The 17,191-nt window shown below is 40.2% G+C and overlaps 1 long non-coding RNA gene across 3 annotated transcripts in view; it reads right to left on the minus strand.

Annotated features, from left to right (window-relative positions):
- LOC123599001 overlaps window positions 1–17,191 on the minus strand; it is a 31,752-nt gene that overhangs the window by 5,388 nt on the left and 9,173 nt on the right. For 2 of the 3 annotated variants that reach the window (XR_006712925.1, XR_006712923.1), the window contains 3 exons: window positions 16,152–16,237; window positions 10,543–10,794; window positions 4,475–5,487 (listed from right to left, as the gene is read on the minus strand). This is a non-coding gene — a long non-coding RNA (uncharacterized LOC123599001). Of the gene's footprint in view, window positions 1–4,474; window positions 5,488–10,542; window positions 10,795–16,151; window positions 16,238–17,191 lie in introns of those variants that run through there. The other variant, XR_006712924.1, reaches the window with a different exon arrangement.

Consider the following 17,191-nt stretch of genomic DNA (forward strand, 5'->3'; position numbering starts at 1 on the left):
CCAGATCAAAGTACTGCTAATCCTTACACACCAGGAGCAGAGCATCAGCGTTAGATATTTTTCCTACATCTTCTTTAGTATTTTCTTAGTTTATTTCATACTTTGATTTTGCATGCCTCAGTCCAAGTATACACTCCTTTTCAACCAAATTGACTTATTCCTTCCCCTAGGAAACAGGGCCTTCTCTGAAATGTATGGATCCTCTCCTGCCAAGAAGTGAAAAGTCTTCCTATCTTAATCAGGTCAAGGCCCCTCCTTGCTAGGCCCAGAGGTTACTCAGCAGTAGCTGGTACAGAGAATGATTCCCGCTCTGCAACTGTCTGTTACCATGGAGACATGCTAATTAGTGAATGATGAGAAAGCAGAGGAGTTCAGGGTCTATAAAACCATGAGAAAGAAAGGGAAATGAATGGAAAAATATGGATGAAGAGAAATTAGGGTATTTTATGGGGCAAACTGTAAGTAAAGGAGTCCTGGAATGATAGGATCAGAATAAAGAAGAAGAGGGTTATGAGGAGAGAATATCAATGACAGAGATCCATAGGTTGTAAGTTTGAAGAAATGAGGGGTAGAGACTGTAGCTTAAGAAAAGAAATAGAAAACTGCCACCGTGCCAGGTACAAGTCATAAGATCATAGCATGTTAAAAGACCTGAATTTTACAGGTGTTGAATGACAGGATCATTTTTTTCTGAAGGGAAGGAAATGTGACATTCAGGGCCATCAAAATAGATTGCAAATCTCTGCAGACATTTCTCTGCTACAACTCGAATTCACATTTGCCGATTCAACATACTTTCAACAGGGTGGTGCGTCAATGTGCCAGTGCATGGGATTTCTGTCCAATTCTCTGAGTCAAATGTGCCCTTGGACTTCTACATCCAGACCTCCAAGGAACAACAGCATAGAAAAAGAATTTAGCTGAGGGTTTCAGAAACTGGTTTTTAAAAAGATAATACAGAGATAAAACGACAATACTGAAGGGCATATGAGTACTCATACATCTTGGGCATTTTGAAAACTTGACTATGTGATAATATCTATCTTCTACAGAGATAATTTCAGATTATATTAACATAAATATTTTCTATTTTGTTCATTTTATTATACATTATTTAATACACATTATTGCCATACTACATTTGATCTGTTAATACATTTTAAAAGAGACATTTTATGCAAATGCAAAGATATTGTTGAAATTCCAATAAACAGAATAAACAATCTACCCATGAAGGCCAAGGTGTTATGACCAGAATTAGCCCAAATATGAAGGAAGAGAATGAACCCATTGTGTTAACTAGAGAAAAGTCATGTAGTTAGTTAGCTGTGTCTCATGTGCAAAGTTAATCTCATATGCCCTTGTACATGAACAAATTCACAACATTTCAGACCTTGGAAATTTCCCCCTTGATATTGGAATTTATAGTAAGAAATATATATTTGGTCTTCGTTGCCCTTTCTGGCACAGAGCTCCTCACACCCAGAATTTCCAAGTGAAGAAAACAACAAAAGTGTCCTTTGTTATGTTAAAGATGTAACTTTTGGACCTCACCTAAAACTGGGGGTTGTCAAAAGAACCAAGCATTTGATAAGAGGGTTGGAGCTTTCCATCGTCCTCCCCTGGCCCCCAGGGAGGAGAAAGGGACTAGAGATTGAGATGGATCACCAATGGCCAATGCAGGTGCTGGGAGAGTTGTGAAATGGAAGAGGGTTTGGAAGCTCCACGTTCTTTCCCCACACCTTGCCCCTGCATTCCTTCCTTCCTTCCTTCCTTCCTTCCTTCCTTCCTTCCTTCCTTTCTTCCTTCTGTTATGGAAACCATAACAGAAATTATGGTTTCATAATAAACCAGCAATCTGGTGAGTAAATGGGCTTCCTGAGTTCTGTGAACCACTGTAGCAAATATATCATAGCCCAGGAGGGGGTTGTGGGAACCTCCAATCTGTAGCTGGTTGGTAGGTCAAAAGCACAAGTGACAACCTGAACTTGATACCTGCATCTGAAGTGGTGGTGGGGAGGAGGGGGCAGTCCTGTAGGACTGAACTCTTCACCTGTGGGATCTGATGCTGTCTCTAGATAGGTAGGGTTAGGAGTGAGTTGAATTGTAGGATACCTAGCTGGTGTCCAAGAACTCTTATTGTGTGGGGAAACCTCCCACCACCACCCACACACAAGCACACACATACTCATCAGAATTAGTAACAAGAACCTATTACCCTCTACCTTGGATTTCTTCACCCTAAATTTTCTACAAGTACGGTCTATCCACATTGTCTTCCATTTTACAGATTTCCTCTCATCCTTCAAATCCAAATCAAATACCATCTTCTCAGGAGAGGCCTGCCGAGACCTTCACAGGTAGTTAGCACTAAGTACCATTCTTATGGACCTGAAGTGCTTTGTACCTGCCTCTCTTATGGCGTTTCATTCTTGACATTATGTAATTCCTGACATTTTGGCTATTTGTTTCAATAACTCTGTCTCAAGCTATAAATTCCTCAAGGATAGAGACTATATTTTATGCACCTTATATTCTCCAGTATTCCTAGCACCAAGCACGGGGCTTAGAATATAGCAGATACTTGCTCAATGTTTATTGAATAAGTATTTATAGTAAATTACAACCAATAACTAATTTGTATAGTGATTTAAATTCTACAAAAGGCTTTTGTGACACTAGTGTGTGAGCTCCTTAAATGTCCATGCGTCTTTGGTTCAGCTCTATCTTTAGGACATTAACTAAAATTGAGGTCCTCAATTAAAATGTGTTAAATAGGGGTGCTTGGGTGGCTCAGTTGGTTAAGCGTCTGACTTTGGCTCAGGTCATGATCTCACAGCTGGTGGATTCGAGCCCCGCATTGGGCTCTGTGCTGACAGCTCAGAGCCTGGAGCCTGCTTCAGATTCTGTATCTCTCTCTCTCTCTCTCTCTCTCTGCCCCTTTCCCACTCACACTCTGTCTCTCCATGTCTTAAAAATAAACATTAATTTAAAAAAAAAATGTGCTAAATAAGTCTCCAGATCCAGAATTATCCAAAGACCCTGACTTCCTTTCAAAATAAATAATTCCTCAGCAACATGATGCCTAAAAATGTCTCTCTTCTGTCAATAGAGATCAAATTCGGCCAATACATGTGTATTAAAAGTTAGCTTTTCCTAGGCAATAAATTTTCCCCTAGAGCTGACAAATGCCAGAAGTGAATGTTCTAGAAGCTACAAGAGGCTTCCCCCAAACAACTCAGACTCAGACTCGTAATCAGTTGGATGGACAGAGTCCGGAGTCAATCTCAGGTCCTAACGCCAGGTGGAGCCAGCATCAAGGTGAGGCCAGGTGGGGTGAAACTCACAAAGTAAGAACATTGACCCTCTGAAGCCTGGTTACTTCCTTCTTTATTACTTTGCTTTCTCTAAAGTCTTTTAACTACACTGTTAAAAATCACCATGTCAGTGATACTGCATTTAAAATGTTTTTGAAAAGCACCATTTGAGGAGGGAGCATCATGAGCTCCAGGAAATCTACTGTCCTTCCTGCTTTACTCCTAGCCATTCTTCTGAGTTAGCCAGATTAAGGAAGTATTTGGATTTATAGGCATGACATACACAAATCCAAATCACTCTCTAGTCCCCAAATATCTCCCCCTCCAATCCTGCAAGATAATCTAAACTCCTATAACAGTAATCACTGTAAGTAAAGAATTTGATGGCTCACATTTTTTTTTTGAATCACATTCATTCTCCCCATCAATACCGAAATCATTCTCCCCAACAATACTGAAAATGAAACACATAGGGAAGATGCATTGGGATGGGGCAAAGGTAAAGAGTGGCACACAGGGTTCTGGGAAGAAGGACAGGCCAAGTGGTAATGCCACAGTAGAAGATTCTAAGCAACCAATAAACAGCTTGAGAATACTAAGCACTGAGGACCACAAGTTTCAGCTGATGAAGCGAAGGGAGTCAGAAAAGAAAGATGGAAAAAGCTCAGTACAAATTCACTCATCACACAGTTTTGACAACCGTGGTGAAAATCAAAACTGGGTCATCTTGCTCTGGGCCATCACACACAAAAGCATGGCATGGCCTTTCAACATTTGCTACTGTGCCATACATCAGACCACCTGCTGCTACCAAAATATATGACATTTATAGATTTGTAAATGTGGTGTGTATGTGTGTGTGTGTGTGTGTGTGTGTGTGTATACTTTTTTTTAATGTGCCCAGTCAGGTGATAAACCCAGGGATCCTCATAAATGAGATGTAAATCAAAAGTCTTCTAATACAATTTTAAGTGCAAAAGACCCTATATACTTCTAAATTTCATTCCCATGCGTTAGGTTTTTTGGGTATAAATACACTCTCCCAAATAAGAGAACGTGAGTAGATCAGGATAAATCCATTACCTGAAAGCCTAAACTCTAGACTATCTTTATCCCAACAGTATCATCTCCACATATGTCAGGCAGCACACTCAGTCTTTGGTTATGAAGGGACCAGTTTATGAAAATACCTCAGTGTTACATAACTATTACTTACAACCTCACACAAAATATTTTTTGCAAATTTTCAAAAACTTCTACTTCTCAGATTAACAGAGCATTTATATTTAAGAGGTAGCATGTAGTTTTTCCAGATAAATTAAAGAAATACCATAAATATCATTTAGTCTCAATATTGCAAGTGGACTTTCTTGGTGAATATATTCTACACAGTCCTACATCTGGGCCTTAAGTTAGAACTGAATTCGTAATCACAGAAATTATAAATTTAGAAAGTTTCTGACAATATAAGGGGCAAGGGAACCAGTGAACCCCCCAGTTAGCTAATCTGCCTTAAATCTGTCTACCATAAGCATTCAGAAACCCAAGTTCTTCCATCACCAAGAGAACCTCCACTTTTGCTCACGCTTGCAGACTCCCCGCGGACAGGCTGGCCTTCATTGCTGCTGCAATGGTACGGCTTCCTCCTCACCACCTTCAACGTCTTCAGTGGTTTCTGGCACTCTTCCAGCCCTTTTAATTCCTATATTGTGTTTGTGAATAACAGAAAGATTACACAGCAAAATTATGAAAATTCTGCCAACCCATCAATTCCTTCTGTCTTAGCCCATTGGATTGGTATAACAAAATACCGCAGGTTGGGTCGCTTAGAAACAACAAAATTTTACTTCTTACAGTTCTGGAGGCTGGAGGTCCAAAGTCAAAGTGTCAGTATCGTCGAGTGAGAGCTTTCTTCTGAGTTGCACACTTTTTGCTGCGTCCTCTTCTGACAGAAGGGGCTAGAAAGCCCTGTGAGGGCGTCTCTTTTATAAGGTCACTTATCCTCTTCATGAGGGCCCTCCACAACCTAATCACCCCCAAAACGGCCCACCTCCTAATACCATCACATTGGGCATTAGGAGTCCAACATGTGAACATGGGGGAGACACAAACATTCAGATCATAGCACTTTCCAACACACCAAAGGCTATGATCCCCCTTCCGAGTGACCCTGTTGAGTGAAGAAGCAGAGAGAAACTAATACAGAGTTTCAGAATGCAAAAAATACAAGCTGGAAAGTAAATGACTAAATATGAGCAGGGATCAAATGATCAGAAGCTCACAGTGAGTAATAAACTAGCAGTGAGTTAGTAACGGGAGGCCCTAATGTTTACAAAACAATTCAAATATTAGAATGTACAAAGGCAATCACTTTCTCCATATGAATCAGTGCTAGTCAAGACCTTACCAAGACGCACTGCCCTCCATCGGGGCCTGAAATGGAGAATTTTGAGAAGATTCCGCCAAATATCGCCACCGAGAGGATGCAAGTGCTGGAGAAAGCTCTGGGGAGGTTTAATTATTGTCCTTGGGTGTGTGAGGCTCCCACACAGAGTACAGAGTCACGGAAGAATGGAATCGAAGCCATGTGTAAGGCCAAAAGCACTGGATTCATAAGGCAACAGCAGAAGGCATTGGATTCAGACATTTTCTGGCTTTGAGTGTTATTGAATAATTGATTCAAACAACAAGCTGGATTGAGGACTCGTTCTCAAAGATCTTTCAGAGCCAGTTTTTCATCTCTCTGCACCTAAGAAAGGAACGGGTAAGATGGAATCTCGGGTTCTCTAGTTCAGTCAATTCTTGATTATCTGTGATTCTGTACTGATTTATCAATTATTCAAACAATTTAGAGAAAAGCTATTTTTCTCCTGTAAAGCTGATATTTAAGTATCAGATACTCAATGCCCTATCCTAGCTTTGGGAGCTCTCAGTTGAAAGGCACCACAATACTGAACTTTTATTATCAACAATTCTAAAATGAATTTTTAATTTGTGACGCTCAGTAACAAGTCAAAGTTTGTCCTGAACTAGGGAAATATACATATGTTTAAAGAAAGTCAGACTTTCTATGTTCTGATTCTAATGACTTGTTTTTCTCTCCCAGCTCTGCCGAGTCAATTTAAACCAGTGAAATGGAGTAATTTCATAATGGCACAAACAGGGCACAGCTAAAAAAAAAAAAAAAATCTTTTTCTACTGTCAAAGACAAAGGCCTCAAGGAGATAAACTCTTGTTACCTTGTTATTCCCTCCCCAACATCTGACAGGCATTTTACTATGGGATTTTTTTTTTTTTGCCTCAAAAGAAGCAAAAACAGAATGCATATAGTTCATCAGGATATCTGTAAAAGAGACTATTTTTTTTCTTTTCAATATGACAAGAAATTAATATTTGAGCTTTCCGAATTTCTTAAAACTTATACTTGTTAACAAAATTATGATGTGAAAACAGTTTTAAAAGAAAAAAAGACAAAGAAAATCTAATTCTATAAAAATAAACTCTTGTTCCTGGAGGATGGAAATCAGATTACCTTTAGAATCTCTGAGAAAAACATCCAAGGAAAGACCAAACAAATGCGAGAGAACTTAGAAATAGTACAAAAAGAAAAAAAAAGACAGACTTTTCAACGTTGTTGCAAATAGTGGGCTTGATCATTTTTCCCATTTGATCCCCATTTGATCAGTAATGAGGAAGTACATGAAATATTTTACAAGAAAATCTGAGGCTATTGAGCATAAACCTTGAAAGTTTTGTAGTAATTCCTAATAAATAGCACTCTTAAAAGTGTTTTCTTTTTAATCTGGCTGTTAAGCATTCTCTGGAGTTAACTGTCTTATATTCTTCTAATGTTTTAGACGTTTTCCACCAATGTCAAATAGAAGTTTACTTTTCTCAGTGCTAATATACTAAACATACCAAATAACTCATAACGTTTCTCTCTTTACAAACCTCAAGTGTATAAAGGTTACAAGTGGTAGAATTCAAATAAATGTATAATATTTTATCAAAGGGAAACTTCACTTTCATGGTGATACACATGCCCTGGGACATTTTTCCCAGGTAAAAACATCTATCTACAGCTGTGTGTATAAAGACAAAATAACATAGTGTGGAATGGCATTTAACTAAATTATATAAGCTACTGAATTACTCTTGCAATTGTTATTTTTTTTTTCTTAAGTGAGTATTTACATGTTTTTATGGGTTTAGCCTAGACACTTCTACGTAGTTAGTGTTCAGTAAATATCAGTGATTTATTTGGGAAGAGGGAGGTGTCTTAATCTGCACAATCTCTCCAGTCTGCTTGCTTACTAAATTCAGACAGGATCAAAAAATTAGAAACTTTTGCTCTTCGAAAGACACTATTTACAAAATGATGATACAAACCCCAAACTGGGAAAAAGTATTTGCAAAATATATATTGGACGAAGAACGTGCATTCAAAACAAGTTTAAAAACGCTCATGGCTTGACAAGAAAAAGACATACAGCTAAATTATTTTCAATGAAAAAACATTTGAACAAACTTCCCAAAACTTCACAGATGGTAACTAAAAACATGAAACAATATCATGTTGTTCATCATGTTCATGTTGAAACTCAATATCATTAAGTCATTAGAGAAATACAAATTAAACTGAGTTAGATATCACTACAAACCAAGTAGAGTGGCAAAAGTGTTTAAACCAACAGTGCCAAGTGTTGGTGAGGATACGGAACAACTGGAATTCTCATCTGTTGTTCCTGGAACGTAAAATGTTCCAAACGCTTTGGAAAATAGTTTGGCAGTCTTATGATGCATTTTCCATTTGGTCTACCAATCCTATTTCTAGGTATTTGCCCACGAGAAATGGAAAGGCATGCCCACACCAAGACCTGTGAGGTTAATTTTTATAGTAGCCTTATTCATAATTGTTAATAACTGGAAACAACCCAAATGTCCACAAATTAATGAGTGCACATATAAATTGTAACACAAGCATACGATGGAATATTACTCAGAAAATGAAAAAGAACAGACTAATGCTACCTGCAACAGCGTGGATGAATCTTAAAAACAATATGCTAAGTGAAAGGAGTCAGGCACGAGAAAACTCCATGACTCGATTTGTATGATATTCTAAAAAAGGCAAAATTATAAGGACAGACCAGATCTGGTGGATGCTGCGGGCTCGGAGTGAGAAAGGAGAATGATTACCCAGGCACATGGAAGAGGCTTTGGGGGTGATGGAAAGATTCTGTTTCTAAATTGTGATGGAGGTTACCTATTTACTTTTTCCAAAAGTTAGGAGGTAAGATATTTTAAAAGCGTAATTTTTACTTTATGGAAATTATACCTTCAACAGACCTTTCACTAAAAGGAGACGTGTGTGAGTGGGTTTACACACCCATAGGTAAAGTGATGGCCAAGCAGCCTGCCTGCCGATGATGATGAGGACTGATCAGAGGGATTAGGTCATGCACCACGATTCCATTTAATTTCACTAGTTGACTCTATGCTCATAGGGCGTTTTATAAAGAACTGCCATCACCCCCAAACGCCATGAACCAGCACTGCCCCAACTCCCCCCAGTCAAATAAACCAAGCTTTTCACATTTTATTTGGTTTGGGTTTTGCGCTCTTTCCCTTTAAGTGTTAAATTGTCAAGTTGGTGGCCCGACCACCCCCATCTATCCTAAGATGTTTCGTTTGCCCCTTTTATAGGATCTTAAACTTAACCCGAGTCATTTTCTAAAGAGCGATAATGGAAGTGTTACGGGCAGATTGCGATGCACAAGTGCAGAGTAAAGCTTTTACTTAAATGGAACCTACCCACAAAAGGAAGAACCCCAACGTCACCGCAGCAGGGCCATGGCGGTGACGGCGGTGAAAACACTATTATCAGGAGGATTCATTTCCACCTTACTTTAGACCTTTTGCTGTAATTCCTTATATAAAAATCTCTTTCTTTCCTTGACCATTAATACTGATAATTATATCTGTATTTCTTAAGAATATTATGAGTTGCCATTTCTGCATAGTAGCAGATTGAATTTATTCACCTTACGGATATATTATTATCACAGATAATAACTGCAGCATGATAATTATCATTAATTATTCATTTGGATTAAAAGGCAAATAGGCTTGTATTCAAGGGTCTTCCAGAGCACCGTTCATTGTTCCCGAGCCCTGTGTGCCAGTGTGACTAATTCATACTCTTTTCTGAGCCACTGTTGACATCTGACGGGTCCCATATGTATTTATTTGAAAATATAATAAAAGGAATAAGTACACCGTTTCGGGATGGAGTCACTAAAATAGACATATGGTTTCTTCTTTGCCCTTTAAGTGAGGGTGTGCAATTGTCTGTTAAAACCAGGCCGCTGTGAGCATTGCTTCGGTAGATGTGTATGTATTTCCTTTCTTTGCATCCTTGCCTCGGACTATTTAAGCTCATATAAGCCTGTATATTTACATAATAGCTTTTTGCAAAAATAATAATGTGGTGAGTCATATAGTTTATCCTTCATTGAACAAAATGTTTTTAGCAGGGTTGTTTGTGCTTGTGTTTGAAGCTGACTTCAGTTTAATATGCAAAAAGAGCCTCTGCAAAGTTTGGAAAATCCGTAGAGAAATCAGAAAGAGAGAGGAGACAGAGAAAGATAGGATGATACGTCTTACAAATGTGACTGCTTTTTGGTGGTTTGGTCCCAAAATTGAGACATGTATATATTCGCAGAGTCTCTTTTATTTCTTCTCTTGGTCTTAGTCCTGATTTTTTTTTTTGTAACCTGCCATTCATATTTATACGTTTAAAGTAGATATCAAATGATGGTTTGAAGACTATGCCAGGAGAGCTAATATTAACATAGTCTTGAGTGTCCTTGACGTAGTTGGAACTACCTTTTGAAATGACAGTGGAGTTTTTTTCTTTGTCTCCATTGGTGATGCAAGAAAGGAGCTGATATACTGCACTGGATGTTGCTTTTGAAAGAGACTTGTGCTTGTATTTGTCAAGATACTTTCGCGCTGCCCTTCATTTTCTCCTCCTGACATTCCTCTGGGATACTGTAGGGCACTAGCATTATTCCCATCTATAGATCGGGAAATTGGGGGACCAGAAGAGTAAGTGGTGTTTAATTAGGGGTACACGGTGGTGGGACTAAATCAGGAACCCACGTCTCCAGACTCATCACCCCTCTTTCTGTGCCCCTCGGAGCACTGCTGTGAATCCTCTTACCCGGAAGATGAAGAAACAGGGAAGAACTTTGAAAACTCTGCCAGATGGAACTGCTGCAGATTTCAGAGCAGGAAGGGACCCCAGGAGCGGCGGCTGTGAGGCTTTGCAGCCCCTATCAGTGCTGACAGTGGGGCCCCTCCTATTTTTCAGCCGGTCCATTTAGGTGCAGTCACTCACGTCTGACAAAGGGGCGACGGTCAGAGACAGCTCTGTGAGCAGTAGACGCACGCTGTTGTAACGCAGGCTGTATTCCTGAATAGAAATCTCATTTTTAATCTATCATACTTAGAATAATAATAATAAGGACTCAAAACACCATAAGCCAATAACTGCATTAAGCGAATTTCAGGCACTCTGCAAAGAAAATGGGTGCCCAGGCAGCTTTCCATCACTAAAGAGTTGTTTAGGAAGAAGTCCCAATCTATGAGACATTTCTCCATTTGACAATTAACAAAGTAGAAGAGGGGCACCTGGGTGGCTCAGGCGGTTAAGCCTCTGACTCAAGTTCAGCTCAGGTCATGATCTGACTACTCGTGAGTTCGAGACCCACGTCAGGGTCTGTGCTGACAGAGCAGAGACTGCTTGGGATTCGTTCTGTCCTCTCTATCTCTCTGCCCCTCTCCTGCTCACGTTTTCTCTCTCTCTCTCTCTCTCTCTCTCTCTGTCTCTCTCTCTCTCTCAAATAAATAAACTTAAAAAACAAGAAAGAAATAGAGCTTGTAAGCATTTCTTCTTGGGGAATTGGACTTTAACTTTACCATCCATCTACTCATCTTACAAGGATTTATCGACTACCTATGATATGAAGCTCTATTCTAGGTACCGGGGATATAACTCTGAATAACACAAAGCCCCTGTGTCTTAGTTCATCCAGGCCCCTGTAACAGTGTATCACAGACCAGTGGCTTATAAATAATGGAAATTTATTGTTCACGGTTCTGGAAGCCGGGCAAGTCCAAGATCAAGGTGCTGGCAGATTTGGTGTCTGGTGAGAACCCACCTCCTGGTTCATCGACAGCCATCTTCTTACCGTGTCCTCACATGATAGAGGAGATGAGGGGGCCTTCTGGGGTCCCCTTTTATAAAGGCACTAATCCCATTCTTGGCAGTGTCACTGTCGTGACCAAATCACCTCCCAAAGCCCCGCCCCAAATGCCATCTTACTGGGGGTTTGATTTCAACATATGAATTTGGAAGGAACATAAGCATTCAGTCTATAATACCCTGCCCTTGGACAGGATGCATTTGAGTGGGGCAGAAAGACGATGCACAAATATTGCATATTTCATAGTAGTGAAAAGTGATGTGCAGAGGAAGAATGTAGAGAAAGGCAGTAAAATGGACAGGTGTTGATTGGGGGCAACACAAGATGGGGCAGAGAGAAGGCACAACCAAGGGATGTGAAATGAGAGATGAGCAAAGATGTTGTTGCGTGTAGACTCCGGGGTCATCCCAGGGGGAAGGCCAGCAAAAGCAAAGGGATTCACGTGAGTGCGGGTGTTCAAAAGAAGAATCAGAACCCACAAAGCATCGTGCGCCAGATAAAAATGTTCTTGCCGGTGATATTTAATTTGTTGTCAGCCTCTTTAATTTCCCTCTGAACATTTTTCTCTCTTCCTCTGAATAGGATTCTCTTCTGGCTGAGTCTCTTTGATCTGATTGTTTATGTATTTCTTTTTGGCCATGTTATGTTGACATTTCTGTCAACTCCCTGAAATCCGGTTCTAAAAATGGAATATTCTTCTAATAGTCATGATCACTTGAATATAAAATAACCTGGCACATGAGAAAACAGAGCCATGAATTACAACTGCTTTACAATTGAATTATGTTAAGTTTTGATGGATTGGAGGAAGAGGCCAAATTACATGAATTGTCGCTCCTGATGCTTTCCCTTTTTCTGAAAGGAATGCTGACTTTAAATCAATCAGGCTTATTTAAAAAAGACTAGCTGGGGCGCCTGGGTGGCGCAGTCGGTTAAGCGTCCGACATCAGCCAGGTCACGATCTCGCGGTCCGTGAGTTGGAGCCCCGCGTCAGGCTCTGGGCTGATGGCTCAGAGCCTGGAGCCTGTTTCCGATTCTGTGTCTCCCTCTCTCTCTGCCCCTCCCCCGTTCATGCTCTGTCTCTCTCTGTCCCAAAAATAAATAAACGTTGAAAAAAAATATTAAAAAAAAAAAAAAAAAAAAAAAAAAAGACTAGCTAAGAGCTAGCGTTTCCTGAAAGCTCACATTACATAAGAGGCTCCACTGAGCACTCGGCATGTTATTTCTAACCTGCACATAATCCGATGCAGTGCACATCATTACCCCCATTTTCAGGTGAGAAAGCTGAGGTTCAAGTAGAATCACTAAGGCAAAGTTGTCTAGCCAAGTTTCCATTGTTCCAAAGCTGTGCACTTAACCATCATCTCTTCATTACAGTGGGGAAATAACAAGCCTTCTTCAGCACGGGGATGACATAGATTTCTGTTTCAAACAGAATTCCGGCAGCAATGGAAAGGATGGATCGGGGAGGGATGACTGTGGGGTTAAGACAAGTGGGAGATAATTTCAGTTCAAGAGACAGACCTTAAACGAGCAGCATTGTCAATAGTGGTTCCGGTAACAATCAGCCAGCCTCTAGAGGACACGTATGGACTCTGCTATCCAAAATCAGGTGAATCTGGGTAAAAATGCCTATTCAAATGAGCTACAGAATAATAACGACCATGTTTCATATAATCTTCCTGTAGCAGAAGAACACTGCCCTCTATTGCTTTTTGTCTCTTGGCTCTCAGTGGCCCAACCTGTACCAGGAAAAGAGGTGCCATCAGTCAGTGGGCAAATTGGTTGAAGAGTTTGAAATGTGCCCCTGGATGATCAGTAAAAGGTCCCCATCTAAACGGTCAGCTCATCACAGGTGCTCAGGAGTCTCACCCAGTTCTTCTAGAACGCATACAGGCTTTAGCGCCCTGCCCCGACAAAAGTGATAAAGAGGCTCTGATATGTTTGTACAATTGCACAATTTTCAAACTTTATTGAAAATGTTAGTAACTGTAATTCAGTTCCCTAATCTAAATCACCATCCAGAATGTGTTGAATATACTTATTTTGCCTTGCTCTGGAAAAGATGGAATAATTATGAATATAAATGGTTGCTGCTTCTTTCATGTAAAAAAAAAAAGACATTATATACATATAAGTCAAATAGAGTATAAGAGAGAAATAGATGCAGTGTAATAATGATGAGAAACCATAATATCTGCTTGGAGGTAGATGCGAAATTGCCACTCATTACTCGAATGGCGAGAAAGTTAGTAGGCAATTAGCAACAGCAAATGCCAAGTGGAAGGATAATTTGTAAGACAACAATAAACACAGTCTATACCAATGAGTCAGAAAGAGGGAGGAAGCAGAAGAGCCAATAAAACAAGCAGAGCAGGCACGGGAAAGACTGCATTTGCACCGTGAGAAAATAAAACAAATCTTCTCCACTCCTCATCATGACTTCCAGCATTTTCAGTTTGCGGCTTGTTCGGGACTAGCAGTGGCAAGAGCCAAGCTTAGAAAATTATAGTAATAATAAGCCACACTGTGTGAAAAAGCGTGCTTTCCGCCAACTAAACATCACCAGGACCTATTCACGGGGCAAGGCAAGCCCTTTTAGAGAAAGGGAAGCTATGAAAATAGAAAGCAATGATTCAGCCCTTGAAAATCAAAGAACAAATAATTATATAATCAGTGACGAAGGACCTGAGAGGTGTAAATCAGTTGGCTCGGCTACATCCACACACACACACAGGAAGTAATTACAGTGAAGAATTTTTCAAATTAAGAAACGCAGCGATTGGAAGGATGATCTCTGCACATCTAACACGTCCACTGATTCCTGGCGCTCACCTGACCTGACATGTTCTGGACCAATCAAAACGTGTCTTAGTCTCAGTGATCTTCATACTCTTCCCCCATAATCTATGCCTTATGCGGAGAAGCTTTTCATACATGTGTAGATAGGACTATGTGTGTGGATCATATGTACAGCGAATGAAGTCTGCAGGTAGTAATACATATAAACATTTCTTAAGCAATGTAAGTTATCTAAGAAATGCTTAAGTGCGTCCTTTGCTACTCACTTTGTATGTGCTATCTCATTTAATCCTTAGAGTCCTATAAGCTGGGTGCTATTATTTCATACCTTATATATGAGGACACACCCTAAAATTTTAATTTCTTGCTCAAGGTGAAGCTGGATCTTAACGTCAGATCAGTCAGATGACTAAAAGTGAATGCATAACAATAGAGAAGGACAATATACATTATAGTTGAGAAGAGCATTCTAGAACCCGGTGTCAGACAGATTGAACTAGAATCCTGGCTCTGCTCATGCCCTGCTTCTATTTAAAATCATTCAGCAGCTTAGTTCACTTAATCCTCACAGCTGCCCTGTAAGGGAAGAATGATGATGGTGATGACACAGATGAGGACGGTGATGATTAAGGTGACGATGACAGGATGTGACAGAGACAGGGGGTGGTGATGATGATGACGGTGATGATAATGATGATGGTAGGGAGGATGGTGATGATAATGATAATGTCCATTTTCCAGAATAGGCAAACTGAGATGTTAACTAACCTGTTCAGAGGCAGCTGGCTAAATAAGAAGCTATATTAATGTTGACCAGAAAGCCAGTGATTTTACACATACTACTAAAATCCTGGAGCATTCCCCATCTAAGGGCCATCAGTCACGTCTCAGCTGTACTGGCTTCCTAACGCCGCATAACAAATTTAGCTGCCTCAACACACGTGCATCATCTCACACTTTCCATGAGTCAGGAGTTTGAATGCAGCCCAGCGCTTAGGGTCCACAGCGCAGGATGTCACCTGGCTGCGGTCTGGGTGTCAGCTGAACCACATTCCTTTCCGGAGCACAAGGTCCTCTTCCAAGCTCATGTGGTTGTTGACAGAATTTAATTCCTTGTGGTTGTAGGACTGAGGTTCCTGCTTTCTTGCTGGCTATCAGCCAGGCACCTCTCTCAGCTTCCCGAGACCCCCACAATTCTTCACCGTTTGGCCCACTCCCAGACCCTCTAGAAACATGGCAGCTACTGATTCAAAGCCAAGAGGCAAATCTTCCTGACTTCTGGTCTTTTTTAAAGAGCTTGGCTGATAAGGTCAGCCCACCCAAAATAATCTCCCTCTGGGTTAACCTGAAGTCAGTTGATTAGGAGCCTGATTTACCTATGCAAATTCCTTCCACCTTTGTCATACAATGTAGCAAAATCATGGGAGTAACATCCTATCAACTTTGCTATATTCTATGGATGGAAGTGATTGACAGGTCTCGACCTCAAGGAGGGGCATTACACAGAGGGCCATTACACTCAAGGGAGGGGCATTACATAAAGACACGGGTCACTGGGGACCTTCTTGAAGTTATGCCGACCACAGCAACTTTGACATTACTTTCCTTAGGAGTTATCTGCTGTTCTCTGCAGTGGAGTTACTCTCTAATTCCCATGTGCCTTCCCGTACTTTCCAGTCATAGAATTTATCCAAGAGTAATGTCATGGCTTACTCCCCACTAGATGTCAAGCCCTTTCTGCCAGAGATTTTATCTTGCTCACCGTGGTATTCTCAGCATGGTTCTCAACGCATGTGATGAAGAGGAACAATGATTATCCAAACAGCATTTCTTCAGACATATTAGTCCCTGCCAATGAATAAGGTTCAAAGGTCATGTTATCTTCTTGGATTTTTATCCAGTTCTCCTATTCAGCCAGTATTTTCACAGACATATCTAATAATTCAAAGGTCTACATTACACTAACAAATAACAAGCGTAACAAACACATGATAGTTCTCACATCATCACTAACAGCGGATTTCTGAGTCATTTATTTTCTCGCTGTTTTCTAGGTGAAATATGCCCATGTTTGCAATATGAACAATACTTTCCAGTTTCACAATGCCTTATTAAAAAAGAAATCTTCAAAGTAAATCCTTCCGTGTTATATAAATGGATTAAAAACATAGATTTGCCTCATTAAAGGCCGGAAAAGTAGTCCTTGAATTCAGGGTTAAAATGAAAAAAGTGCAAGCCATGGAAAGATGATATTACCACAATGCTATAAAATACCTACAGGCAAGGAAGTCTGTGAGGAAAACACAATAGAATTTTTGGTAACAAAGTAGAGGGCAGAGTTGAGGTGATAGAAAACAGATCCGTAAGGGAAGACTGTTTTCAAGTCCCAAGCCATGATTCTACCATGTCTTGAGATAAGCAATTCAACAGTACAGGGAACCTGTGAACTGACATTTATCATTCACTTAAAAACCCACAGTGCTGTGTGTTTGCATTCAGGGGTAACTTGAATCACATACTGTTGCCCTTAAAAATATATTGGAAATTGATCTTAGCTTTTTCACAAGTGGAGGCACAGAATCATTTGAGTATTTTTTCAAGTTATGGCTAAAACTCCCTCAAGTTTGACTGTTTTATTTTGGTCTTCATGTGTGGAAGGAACCACCGTGTGGACACTATTAATAAGAGTTCTTTGCTCTATTTCTAGGTGAGTCTATCACTGGGATAATCACAAAAGCGTGCCAGCTCTATAATTATTTAAGACTAAAAAAGATACGTTCAGGATTTGGACGACATTCAAAC

Source organism: Leopardus geoffroyi, chromosome A1 (assembly GCF_018350155.1).
Source record: "Leopardus geoffroyi isolate Oge1 chromosome A1, O.geoffroyi_Oge1_pat1.0, whole genome shotgun sequence".
NCBI classification, from domain to species: domain Eukaryota; kingdom Metazoa; phylum Chordata; class Mammalia; order Carnivora; family Felidae; genus Leopardus; species Leopardus geoffroyi.